General features: G+C 44.5%; 1 protein-coding gene across 8 annotated transcripts in view; it reads right to left on the bottom strand.

Annotated features, from left to right (window-relative positions):
- The window catches only part of HHAT (hedgehog acyltransferase), a 348,803-nt gene that overhangs the window by 187,638 nt on the left and 149,119 nt on the right, over nt 1–12,046 (bottom strand). The window lies entirely within an intron of this gene.

The raw sequence follows: 12,046 nt of genomic DNA, 5'->3' as shown, positions 1-12,046 counted from the left end.
AACCTCATTTTAATTATAATGTTAAAAATAAAAAGATGAAACAAGATATGCCATGAAAACATATCAAAAGAAAGCTAGAGTCCCTATATTAATATCAGACAAAGTAAATTTCAGACAAGGAATATCAAAAACAATAAAGACCATCATCATAAAATGATAAAGTGGTTACTTTTCATCAAGAAGACATAACACTCCTAAATGAGTGTGCCTATAAAAAGAGCTTAAAAAGCATAAAGCAAAAAATAAAAGGCAAAGGCCTGGGCACCTGGGTGGCTCAGTTGGTTAAGCGACTGCCTTCGGCTCAGGTCATGATCCTGGAGTCCCTGGATCGAGTCCCGCATCAGGCTCCCTGCTCAGCAGGGAGTCTGCTTCTCCCTCTGACCCTAACCCCTCTCCTGTGCTCTCTCTCATTCTCTCTATCTCAAATAAATAAATAAAATCTTTAAAAAAATAAAAAAATAAAAGGCAAAGGGCTTAAAATGGTTCCCTGTTCCTTTGACACCCATTTGCTGCCATACCTTACTCTTGCTCATTCTGTCTCACCATACTGGCAGCTTAAACACCCCAGGCTCACTCTCCTGCCTGGGTGCTTTGCGCTCAGAGTACTTTGTGCTGGGAAACTCTTCACTCAGCCACCAACATGGCCCCTCCCTCACCTCATTCAGGTCTCTGCTCCAATGGCACCTTTTCAGTGAACCTCCCTTGTCCACCCCATTGACAACTAAAACTCCTGCCATTCCCTATCCCCTTCACCAGATTTATTTTTCTCTGTAATGGCTATGAGTTTCTAACATTCTTGTCTTGCTTATTGTATTATTATTATTTATTATTATATAGAAGTTATTCAAGCAGACTATTATTATTATGGAAGTTCTATGAGGGCAGGATGTTTTTCTGTTTTCTCACTACTTTAAGTAAGACCTAAAACAGTGCCTGGTGCATAGTTAGGCACTCAATAAATAAATATTGATTGGCTTTTAAAATTGAAATGCCCCTTTCTGAGCCCATTCCCAGCTATCCCAATGAGGAAGAGTAGATCAGCTGTTTAAAATAGAGAAGTTACAGGGGCACCTGGGCAGCTCAGTTGGTTAAGCAGGCTGCCTTCAGCTCAGGTCATGATCTCAGTGTCCTGGGATTGAGTCCTGCATCAGGCTCTCTGCTCAGTGGGGAGCCTGCTTCTCCCTCTGCCCCTCCTCCTTGCTTGTGCTCTCCAACCCCTCTCAAATAAATAAATAAAATCTTCAAAAAATAGAGAAGTTACATTTATTTTATGCATTAGAGGGATATTGCATACTTGGCATCCATGACATGATGTATAGGAAAATGCCTAGCAGGATACTTAGAATATGCGGCCACTTGCATAGTCCTCTTACTCCACTCTTTGCCCATTTCTCCGACAGTTTAGGGACTTTATTACATACACTTTTATGTTGCCCAAACCTAACAGTGTCTGGTTCATAGGAGACACTATAATGAAGAAATGAGCCTAACTCTTGATGCCAACTCCTTCAGAACATCTTGCTTGATGAGCCCAGCTGGAGGTAGTCTCCCTGCCTCTGAACTCAGCGCGCACTTACTATCTAAATTAGTCATTTGAGCTTCATCATCTTCTACCATGTATTCGGTGTATAAGTACATGTCTCCTAAGGGCAAGCGAAACTCACATTTTTTTATATTCCTCTGTTCTTCACACATGGGATAAGACGGGCACAATGACATGTTTTACCTCGGCAGAGAAGAATCCTGTATGGCTGAGAGCATGTGTAGCAGGACTGGGTGTTACCAACTATTTAACAGCGACATTTTGTCATATAATCAGTAACAATGTATGCTGAATAGGAGAGAGGTATACGTGCCAATGGTCCTGCCACAGGCATCATTATAACCATCACTGAATTATATGCTCATTCATTCTCTCATTGTTCACTCCACATATACTGAATGCCTACCAACTGCTCAGTATTGTGAAAGGCATGAACAATATAACAGGAACAGTGCAGGCCCTGCCTTCAAGGAGCTCACAGCCCAGTAAAAGAGACAGGCAAGTTGACAGGTGATTACAAAGCCAATTGGTACTCGCCATGGTAAGAGTGAAAAGTAGAGAGCACCGCAGAGGCGCTGCAGAAGGATACCTAACTCAACCTTACAGAGCCTGGACAGGCACCCCAAGAAAGATGCAGTGTGAGGTGAGCGTAGGAGATGTGGGAGTAGGAATGAACAGAGCATGGGTGGAAGAGGAGCAGAAGTGAAGAAGCAGCTGACATCCTTGGAGGACAGCAAACAGTCCGCTACAGCTCCAACATGACGTGGAGGAAGGGAATGTAAGAGACAAGGGTTTTCTTACCTCTCACACTGAAACCCCTCGTATCTATCCCCCAGCCCCTTACTCCACTGAAACAAGCGCTCTTGATAATGTTAGTAATGACTTCCAATAGACCAAACCCAAAAGCATTTTCCAGTCTTCACCTCCCTTGACCTCTGGTGACTATTTCTTCCTTTCTTGAAATACTCTCTTTGCTCTTCTTTTTAAAATATACTCCCAGGGGCACCTGAGTGGCTCAGTTGGTTAAGCATCCAACTCTTGATTTCAGTTCAGGTCATGATCTCAGGGTCGTGGAACCAAGCCCTGCATCAGGCTCCAGACTCAGCAGGGAATCTGCTCAAGTTCTCTCCCTTTGCCCCTCTCTCCTCTCTCTCATAACTAACTAACTAACTAAACAAATAAATAAATAAATAAATATCTTTTAAAAAAAAAATACAGAGAATGAAAGAAAGTAGCAGGGACCGGATCAGGAAGGGCCTTGAGAGCTAGGTCAAGGAGTCTGGCCTCCTTCAGAAAGCCAATGATGACAGTTGCATCTCTCCCTCTGCACCTCCCCCCATCCTATGAGAATAAATAAATCTTCAAAAAAATTAAAATAAAATAAAATATACTCCATAGCTTTTCCTTTTCCTAGAAAAGTTGGCCTTCTCTGGCCAATCCTTTTTTTTATCTCCTTTACAGGCTCAAACTCTTCCACCCAGGCTGTAAGCACTGGGGTCCTCAAATTTCAGTCCTTATTCAAAGACTAGACTCCTCCCAGAGCCTCCAAGGTCGTAATTTGTCAGAAGATCCCACCTGTATCCAGCCTCATCCAGCCACATACTCTGCACTCCAGCCACAATGGCCTTCTTCAGGCCAAGGACTTGCCATGTTCACTCCTACCACAGGGCCTTTGTACATGCTGTCCCTGCTGCCTGGAATACTCTTTCCCCTCCTACTCAACCTTCAGATCTCAGGTCAATCCACACCTCAGCAAATGAGCTATTTATGACTAAAACCAATCCCCCCATACAGGGCCTAATAGCACTATCTATTTCTCCTTCATAGCATCGGTCACACTGCAATTCTACCTTAATCTGTAATTAATTTTTAAATTAGTATCGTGCTTTCTTGTTAGACTGTCACATGGCAAGTGCTCAAAATACAGAGAATGAGGGGTGCCCAGGTGGCTTGGTCAGTTGGGTGTCTGACTCTTGATTTCAGCTTGGGTAGTGATCTCTGGATTGTGGGATCAGGCCCCACGTTAGGCTCCATGCTCGGTGTGGAGTCTGCTTGAGATTCTCTCCCTCTGCCCCTTCCCCCCGCTTGAGCGCGTGCATGCTTTCTCTCTCCCTCTCTCTCTCAAATAAATAAAATCTTTAAAAAAAAAAAATACAGAGAATGAAAGTCAGTAGCAGGGATCAGAACAGGAAGGGCCTTGAACTAGGTCAAGGAATCTGGCCTCCTTCAGAAAGCCAATGATGACAGTAGCAAATGCTTCTCAAAGTGTGGTCTGTGGACTGCAGAATCATGTTAGTCATTTGATAAAATTCAGATTAGTGAGCCCTATCCCAAACTACTCAGTCACAGTCTAGAGGTGGGCTCATAGTTTGCCATTTAATAAGCTTCATGGATGATTCTATTACACACTACTTGAGTCCTATTCCTCAGTCCAGTAGTAATAATAATACGGAAACTGACTACGGTTTAGACCAACTTTCCTGGTAAACATGCACTGAGAATGGCAATGTGGGATACTGGGAGCCTTCTTCACTCAAGAAGCAAGGGCCTCCCTTCCCCTCATGTGATGAGTAATGGAGCTGGTCCTGCTCAGTCCAATCCTGGGCCAAAATGACTCCCGTGGCCAGGTCTAGAGACATTACATGATATGAAACAGAGAGAGACAGAACAGAGAAGAGAAGCAGTGAATGGGAAGTTCCAGGAGGTTCAAGGACAAAAATCTGTAGGTTCAGTTTTTCAAAACCCCCTTGGGCATAATTTTCCCATTCCAGGTGACACTTACCTAGCCCTATTACTTTCTTCAGGGGACTCTGAATGTTAGCCTTATTGTTTCCTTTTGCACAAGCACCAATGACTGTCCATGATCAGGGGTTCACTCCTTCCCAGCCCACTGAGAACAGAGGACAGCCGCTGCCTTATTCCCCTGTCCCTAAAACAATGAAGATCCTCTCAATTTTACTTTGCTATTTTTGTTGTGGTGGTGGTGGTGGTGGCGGTTTGTTGGTTGGTTTTTAGCCTCTAATGAAGAACTGTTTTCTTTATTCACCCCCTTCTGTTTTCACCAGACCCCATAAAGAAACACAAATTCCCTCTTGGATGGTAATGGTAAGTCATTCAATACAGAAAAGATTGAAACATTCACACTGTAAAGAAACACAGAACCCAGAACGCACGCTGTCACAAGGTGGGCCCAGAAAAAGTCTCAGGTACAACATAGGAAATAATATGGCAAAAGATGGCATTTTCTATCACCATAAATGCAGTCAGGATGGCAGGTTAACCAGTGGAAATAAGTTAGACCCACACTTCACATGTAAGTCCATTTTTCTTCTATCTCTTCTTCAGGGGTACGGGGGCATAGGGGTTCATTCATCTTTCACTCAGGAAATACCTGTTTGTTGAGGCCTACCATGTGCCAGGCACCGTGTCAGATGACATGAAGTCAGATGGCAAGTACGTTTTTGAGAATCTAGAGAAAAACTGTTCCAGTAGCTTGTGGATCCCTAAAGCAGGAATTCCTCCTTAGATAAAAATAAATACATTTCAAATGGACTTCCTCAGCTCATCACCAAAGGCAGAAACTATACAGGCAAAGAATGAGAGATCTGACTGCATACAGATGTAAAACCGATACATCAAAATACCTATAAGCATTTAAGAGTAAAAGCAGGTTGCACTTTGAATTTAATCCTCAGATCTGAGGTGGAGCAAAGAATACTAGTTTGCTGAAGGGAAGGTGTAAATTAGAAATAAGATTGTGCTAAAATAAAAAAGAAAGAAAGAAGGTAGTGTTGGGGACCTGGACGTTTCATAATGACTGGCAGACATGGGGCAATGCTCCAATTTTATTGGCAAACAGTATCAGACCCAGCCCAACGTGAGACAAAGAAACAGTGGGAGGAGGACAGCCATCACCCATGCTCCACAGGAAGAGACACTGGCAAGAGAAATGGAGTCAAGTTTCTATGTTGACACCAGGGGGACCCCCACCCCCACTCAAGCAGCTGTTTCTGGATTGCTGTTTATAACACAGGAGAACACACGCCCACTGACCCCACAGCACTCAGTTACTCAGGGTTAAATGGTGACTCCCTTTCTCCTCACCCCCTAGTGCACAGAGGCCAACCCACTGCCTGACCGCACCCTTCCCTGCACCATCTCCCTTTCTAGGGCGTCAGTACAGGGGCGATCATCATTCCCAGATACCCCCAAAGTTCCAGATCCTGTCACACAAGCCTCACGCTCCAGACCCTGCAGGAGGAATTCACTTCAGGCCCGTTTCTCCAGAGAGACGGGAAAAGGTAGTGATCACAAGCACAGACTGGAGAGCCACGTGCTTGGGTTCAAAGCCCTGCCCCACCACTTATTGGCTATGTGATTTAGGGAGGGTTACTCAACTTCTCTATGTCTCAGTTCCACCATTTGTAAAGTGGGGATAACAGTATCTACATAGAGGAGTTTTGTGAAGATTAAATAAATATATAAAAGCGCTTAGAAATGTGTTTGCTGCTTGCAGATGCCAGTTTTGTTACTGCCATTACTATTATTACTCTTACTACTACTCATTGTGAGGACATGTTCTAGAAGGGCTTCACTCCCAGTCTTGCCCCTGGGTTCCTCATCTTCCACTGCAAGGGATTATTAGGATCTCTTCTTTCAGCCCCTCCCTCAGACAAATCCTGTCCCCAAAGACAAACAGCTCCTCTCTCATATCAGAGTCTGAATGGATGCCTCCTGCGCCGTGTGACTCGGGCTGTCAGCTCCCAGAGGTGGGCACGGTCACAGCTCCATTTTCCAGAGAAGGAAACTGAGGCACAGAGAGGTCACTGGATAATAACTAGTAGAGCCAGTATTCAAAGCCACGCAGTCAGGCTCCAGATCTGGGCTCTCAAAGAGCCGGAAGGCTCTCCAGTAGAAGATGGCCTGGTGTTTCTTGGGCCAGGGTGCTGCTTACTCTAAAAGCCTCCAGTCTGCAAGTTTGCTCAGTAATACGTGCACTGAAAACATCCTCCAGAGAGGGAGGAAATGGAGAGCAGAGCAGAGTATCTATCTCTGAAGTCAAAATAAATCCAGGAACCCAAACGTAATGATGATTCATAAAATCTGCTTCAACTTGGTACTCCACTCTGATTTATGGAAGTCTGTGTTTAGAGGAAAAGGTAAAGGGATTTTGAAATATAACTGTTGGGGAAAGGAAATATGTTCTCTGAGTCTGTTGAGATGGGATAAGACAGAAGGACAAGATGTGAGGTGATACAAATGTCTAGTAGCCGGATACTGTATGCTAAAAGAACCCTCTAAAGGTGAGGGAGAGGTCAGATCAGTGCAGATTACAGGGACCCCATGCTTTACTTCTGAAATCCGTGCCCTCCATATATTACCACCCATCTCTAAGACCACCTTCCACTTCCCTCCACCACCCATGCTATCAGGCCTATCTTTTCTGGGAAATTAAAAAAACACACGGTATGAAGTTCACTTGCCCACCTGTAATTACCATTATGGCTCACATCGTGGTGTCTACAGTGCGCCTGCCCTGTGCTCCCGCATTAGCACTGGTCTCACCGACCCCTCGCGACAACCTGGGGAGGCAAGTCCTAGGATGAGCTTTATTCTAATGCCTCAGAAAAGGGAAGCATTAAGAGGTTAAATGACTTTCTGCCCCATTACATGGGTAGTGAAGGAGACAGGACTCCACCACCAGGGACTGGTGGTCATCCCCACCCAGTGTGGCTGGGGCTCATGTTAACACAGAACTGGAAGGGAATATAGACATCATCTAATGATAAGAGTCTTTCTTCCATTCAACAGTAGAGAAAACTGAGGCAGAATCGACTGGATCGAGCTCTCTCCTCCGAGGGCACAGAGCCCGTGACTTCTCCACCACAGCCTTTCTCTCTCAGATGTCGCATCTCAGGCTCAGAGCTGGACTAGTGCCTTTCCTCGGCCAGTCTCATCACTGCCCACTGCTTCCCCAACACCACCCTCCCACAGGCTGATTTCACAGTCACCTCTGGCTTTGCTAGATTTTCAAACAAAAACTTAGAAGCTACCCCTTCCCAAGGACCTACTAAACACTAGGCTCATCAACCCTCACATCGCCCCAGGCAGCAAGTGCTATTATTATGTCTATTTTAGAAATGAAAAGGTTAGCCCAGAGCATTTTAATTATTTGGCCAAATCACACAGCTAGTAAGGGGCAAGCTGTCGGTTAGCAGGAGGCCTGCAAAAACAGGGAACGTTTATTAATGGCATCCGTTCTAATCTTTTCCCCGTTACGTTCACGCTGCCCCCACTGCCCCCCCAGCAGTGCCGGTAGACGTGGTGTGTACTTGACCGACTCCAGGCTCACCATCCTGTCCTGCAGCCTGAGGTCACACATGATTCAGAGGCAGGACGAATATAAAGCCAGCAGTTTGTAGAGCTAGTTTTCATCATCTACCACAGGCCTGGACCAACTCTCCATCTAGGACCCTAAATTCTTCTATTGACCTAAAAGTTCATGCAATCAACTCCCCACTGAAAGAAGAGGATCAGGCTCCTCCCCAGCCCCAACCCCAAAATGTCCCCACACGTTAAGGTCTAGCAGTGCCCAAATTGCTCTGGGTTAAGCTGTGATGCATGAGTTCGCCTATGAAGACCTGAGAGCATCATAATTCAAGAAAGGCAGAGGGCAAGCTGTGCAAGATTCCTGATAACTGAAATTGACCCATAACTCACCAGCCGCCACGGAAAATTCTATCACTTTGCACACTTTGCTTCCATAGCTAAAGATCAAATCAGAGGGAACATGATCAGACTTCTAATTTGAAACCTCGGACAGGCAATGTCATCTTTAATGACTCCCGGCAAAAGATGCTCATTACAGATCTCAGCCTACCTAAATTAAAACATGAAACCTGAAAATTAAGCAGAAAATTCTCAATTTCTCAGGTCTATAAGGCCACAGAAAAATCACACAAGTGGGAATACACATACTCCTTAGGGTTTTGTTATCACGCAAATATCTGAGCAGGAATTAAATGAAAGAAAAGAGCTAGAAGGGAAAAAATAAATAAATAAACAAACCCATCAGGTCCTAACTTTCAGGTCCGGGCCATCTGGGTGAATAGCAATTGTTCATGACCAATTTGAACTAGCAGGTCAAGAAACATTATCTCTCTGCTGATGGCCAATTTCATCTGTTCTATGATGTAGAGCTCAGATTCCTCTGATATAGTAGGCTGCTGGCTTCAAGTCTTCTCTCACTGTTAAGTGGACTGATGAAATATGCTACAGTCAGTCAGCATGGTGTTCAGGTGTGTAAGCTGCCTTTAAAATGGGAGGCTAGGGGCGCCTGGGTGGCTCAGTCAGTTAAGCATCTGCCTTCGGCTCAGGTCATGATCCCCGGGTCCTGGGATTGAGCCCCACATCGGGCTCCCTGCTCAGTGGGGAGCCTGCTTCTCCCTCTCCCTCTGCCCCTCCCCCTGCTTGTGCTCTCTTGCTCTCAAATAAATAAATAAATAAATATTTTTAAAAAAACAAAATGGGAGGCTAAAAATTCACCTCTCATCATCAGTTCGAAACCTCACTCAGGGGGCACCTGGGTGGCTCAGTCGATTAAGCGTCTGCCTTCGACTCAGGTCATGATCCCCGGGTCCTGGGATTGAGCCCCACGTCGGGCTCCCTGCTCAGCGGGGAACCTGCTTCTCCTTCTCCCTCTGCCCCTCCACTGGCTTGTGCTCCCTCTTGCCACTCTCTCTCAAATAAATAAAATCTAAAATAAATAAACAAACAAACCTCATTCAGTGTTGACTTTCTAGGTCAGGTAACCACTAGATAATCTGCGAAGACTATTTTTAAATTTCTTCCCTCCACTTCCCATCCGCCGTTCCCTTTGTGTCACTGGATGACTGGCTGCCACTGCTCAGAATAATGGGCGGGCACGGTCCCCTTTCACATCTGTTCATGACTCAGTTCTTCCCGGACCTATATCCAGGAAGAGGAGACAATTCCCTGGCTGCAGCAAGACCTCGACAGATGACCTAGAATTATTAATGTAAAGCTAGATGTAAACAGAAACTACAAATTCAAAACTTTATTTTCCCTCAACGTGCATTTCACAGAGAAAAGTTAGAGAGTGGGGACCAGGGCCGCTGTAGGATCAGGCTACCAGATCCTGAATGGGAACATGGTAAACTTCCTCTGAAGGATGGAGGAATATCTGCAAACAGTGTAAAAGAGAAGCTGTAATTTTTATTTTTTCAATTCAAAACTACTTCTTTGGAGCCTTAAGTTGTACACTGTAGCACAGAGTTGACCTCCCTTCCTAAATTCAACTACTTAATGTGGAATGCTCATTGTGTACAAACAACAAAGACCAAGGTGTTTCTAAGTATAACTGGCAAACTGGAAAACCCTTCAGCGAACTAAAAACTGTGAAGGGGAAAATCTACACCCATGTAAGCTGGAAAAAAAAAAAAGGCCAGGATAAAAGTCTAGGTCACCCCCAGGAAAGACCATGTTTGTCATTCTGTCACACGCTCTCGTAAACACTTCCCCTAGGGCCGCCTCACTCCCAGGGCTCACCCTAGAGCTTCTAGCTCACAGCAACTTTTATGACCCTCTCACCCACATCTGTCTTAAAACTTTAACTGGAGTCTACACCATTTGAGTCTAGTTCTAATCGAAATGACAAAGGACTTGGCAGATATGCTCTCTCTGCCTTTGCTGTGTATAGACAACAGAGGGTACTGGACCAAAAAATAATTAATTAGTAAAGGAGAAGACGACAACTACTCTGAATGTGAAATACAGCCAACAGTCTAAACTGCCTCCTGTGACAATCAATGGGCTGAGATCTATGGACAAAGAGCCTGGGACCAGCATGCCTGCCCAAGAGTCATGGGTTTTCATCACACCAACTGACACAAGAAGCCTTTTAGGAGAATATGCTTTGTAAGAACTGCATTAGGGCAAGCATTCACAAGGAGGCAGAGGAACCATGCTAGGTGCACACCAGTCACCAGTGACATGACCCCAAATCATGCTGGGTCCCAACCCATTTACTCAGTAAATTAATTTTATGAGTAGGACGAAAGTTAACAGAGCCTCCCAACCAGGTTCATCTTTTAACCAAGAACCACCCTGTGTCTCCCTGGCTAGAAAGAACCCCTTTGCTAGCATTCTCCAAGCCTGCCATTAAAACTAGGCAACCTATGATATTTGATGAAGTAATTAAGGACAAATCAAAGCAGTTATCTAACATTACTTGCAATAACCATATGAAATTTCTAATCCCAAGAAGCAAACTGAACCAATAATAAAATGTATTTACAGAGGCTTTTAATTCAGCATCTATAATCAGTTGCTATGGAAAACTAGAATGTTGCAGGCTATCCAGCCCTTTTTTATAGCAACATTAGATATGGTAATATTCACTGAGCTCTTCCTCTACCTGGTCCTGGCTCTTCTGCCTACAGAGATGAAATATAAGGCCAAAGGCGCCATGTGAATGAGCCAGAACAGCAACTCTGAGCAGGGCTGACGCTGGGGTGGAGGAAATGGAGGTGTCTAAGACATGCTGACCCCCATCACTGTGCAGGTACCTAGGCTGAGCTTCCTCCATTAGGTGTGCAATTGCAAAAGCAAGCCCTGTCACTTGTTACATACTGGAAGGGATAAGAAACACACAGCAGCAAGCAAGCCCATCTGGAGAACAACAAGCAGAAACAGCAAGGGGGCTGAGGGATCTTTTGGAACAAAAGCTCCAGGCCAGCCATATATTTATGGGGCAAAATCAAGAAGAGTAAGAAAACTCAGAAAACACATCTGTCTATCCATGTGCACCAGATATAGGAATAATAAAAGGATAAAAAGCTAACATTTGTGGGGCGCCTGGGTGGCTCAGTAGGTTAAGCGACTGCCTTCGGCTCAGGTCATGATCCTGGAGTCCCGGGATCGAGTCCCGCATCGGGCTCCCTGCTCAGCAGGGAGTCTGCTTCTCCCTCTCCCGCTCCCCCCTCTTGTGCTCTTTCTCTCTCTCACTCTCTCTCTCAAATAAATAAAATCTTTAAAGAAAAAAAAAAAAGCTAACATTTGTAAACATCTACAACATGCCAAATGCCTTAAATGCATCAGCTTATTTAATATTCAAAACAACTCCTGAATATGGGTATTATCACCCTCACTATTATTATTGCCATTTAAGAGAGAAGAAAACTGAAACTTAGAGAAATTTATTAAATTGTCCCAGATCTGGGAGCTAGTAAATGCCAACAGGGACTTATGCTATTATCCTAATTCTATTGTTTTTAATTGACAGTCCCACATATACAGAGATCATTTTCAAGAAAAAAAGAGAGCAATAAAATAATACATTGCAGCATATCCCAAGTTAGTAAGAAACCATTTACACATCACCCTATGTGCATAGTACAAAGACCTGGAGAGAAATTTTCTTATCTCACATATCTTCACAGCCTGGCAGTAATTTTGAGGAGTTCAGAAAGCACAGATTGTCAT

The sequence above is a fragment of the Mirounga angustirostris genome, unplaced genomic scaffold, assembly GCF_029215605.1.
Source record: "Mirounga angustirostris isolate CCGP_5_RB_7025 unplaced genomic scaffold, mMirAng1.0.hap1 SCAF_6, whole genome shotgun sequence".
NCBI lineage: Eukaryota > Metazoa > Chordata > Mammalia > Carnivora > Phocidae > Mirounga > Mirounga angustirostris.
Note: the sequence above shows the minus strand (reverse complement) of the source record. Positions and strands in the feature narration are given on the sequence as shown.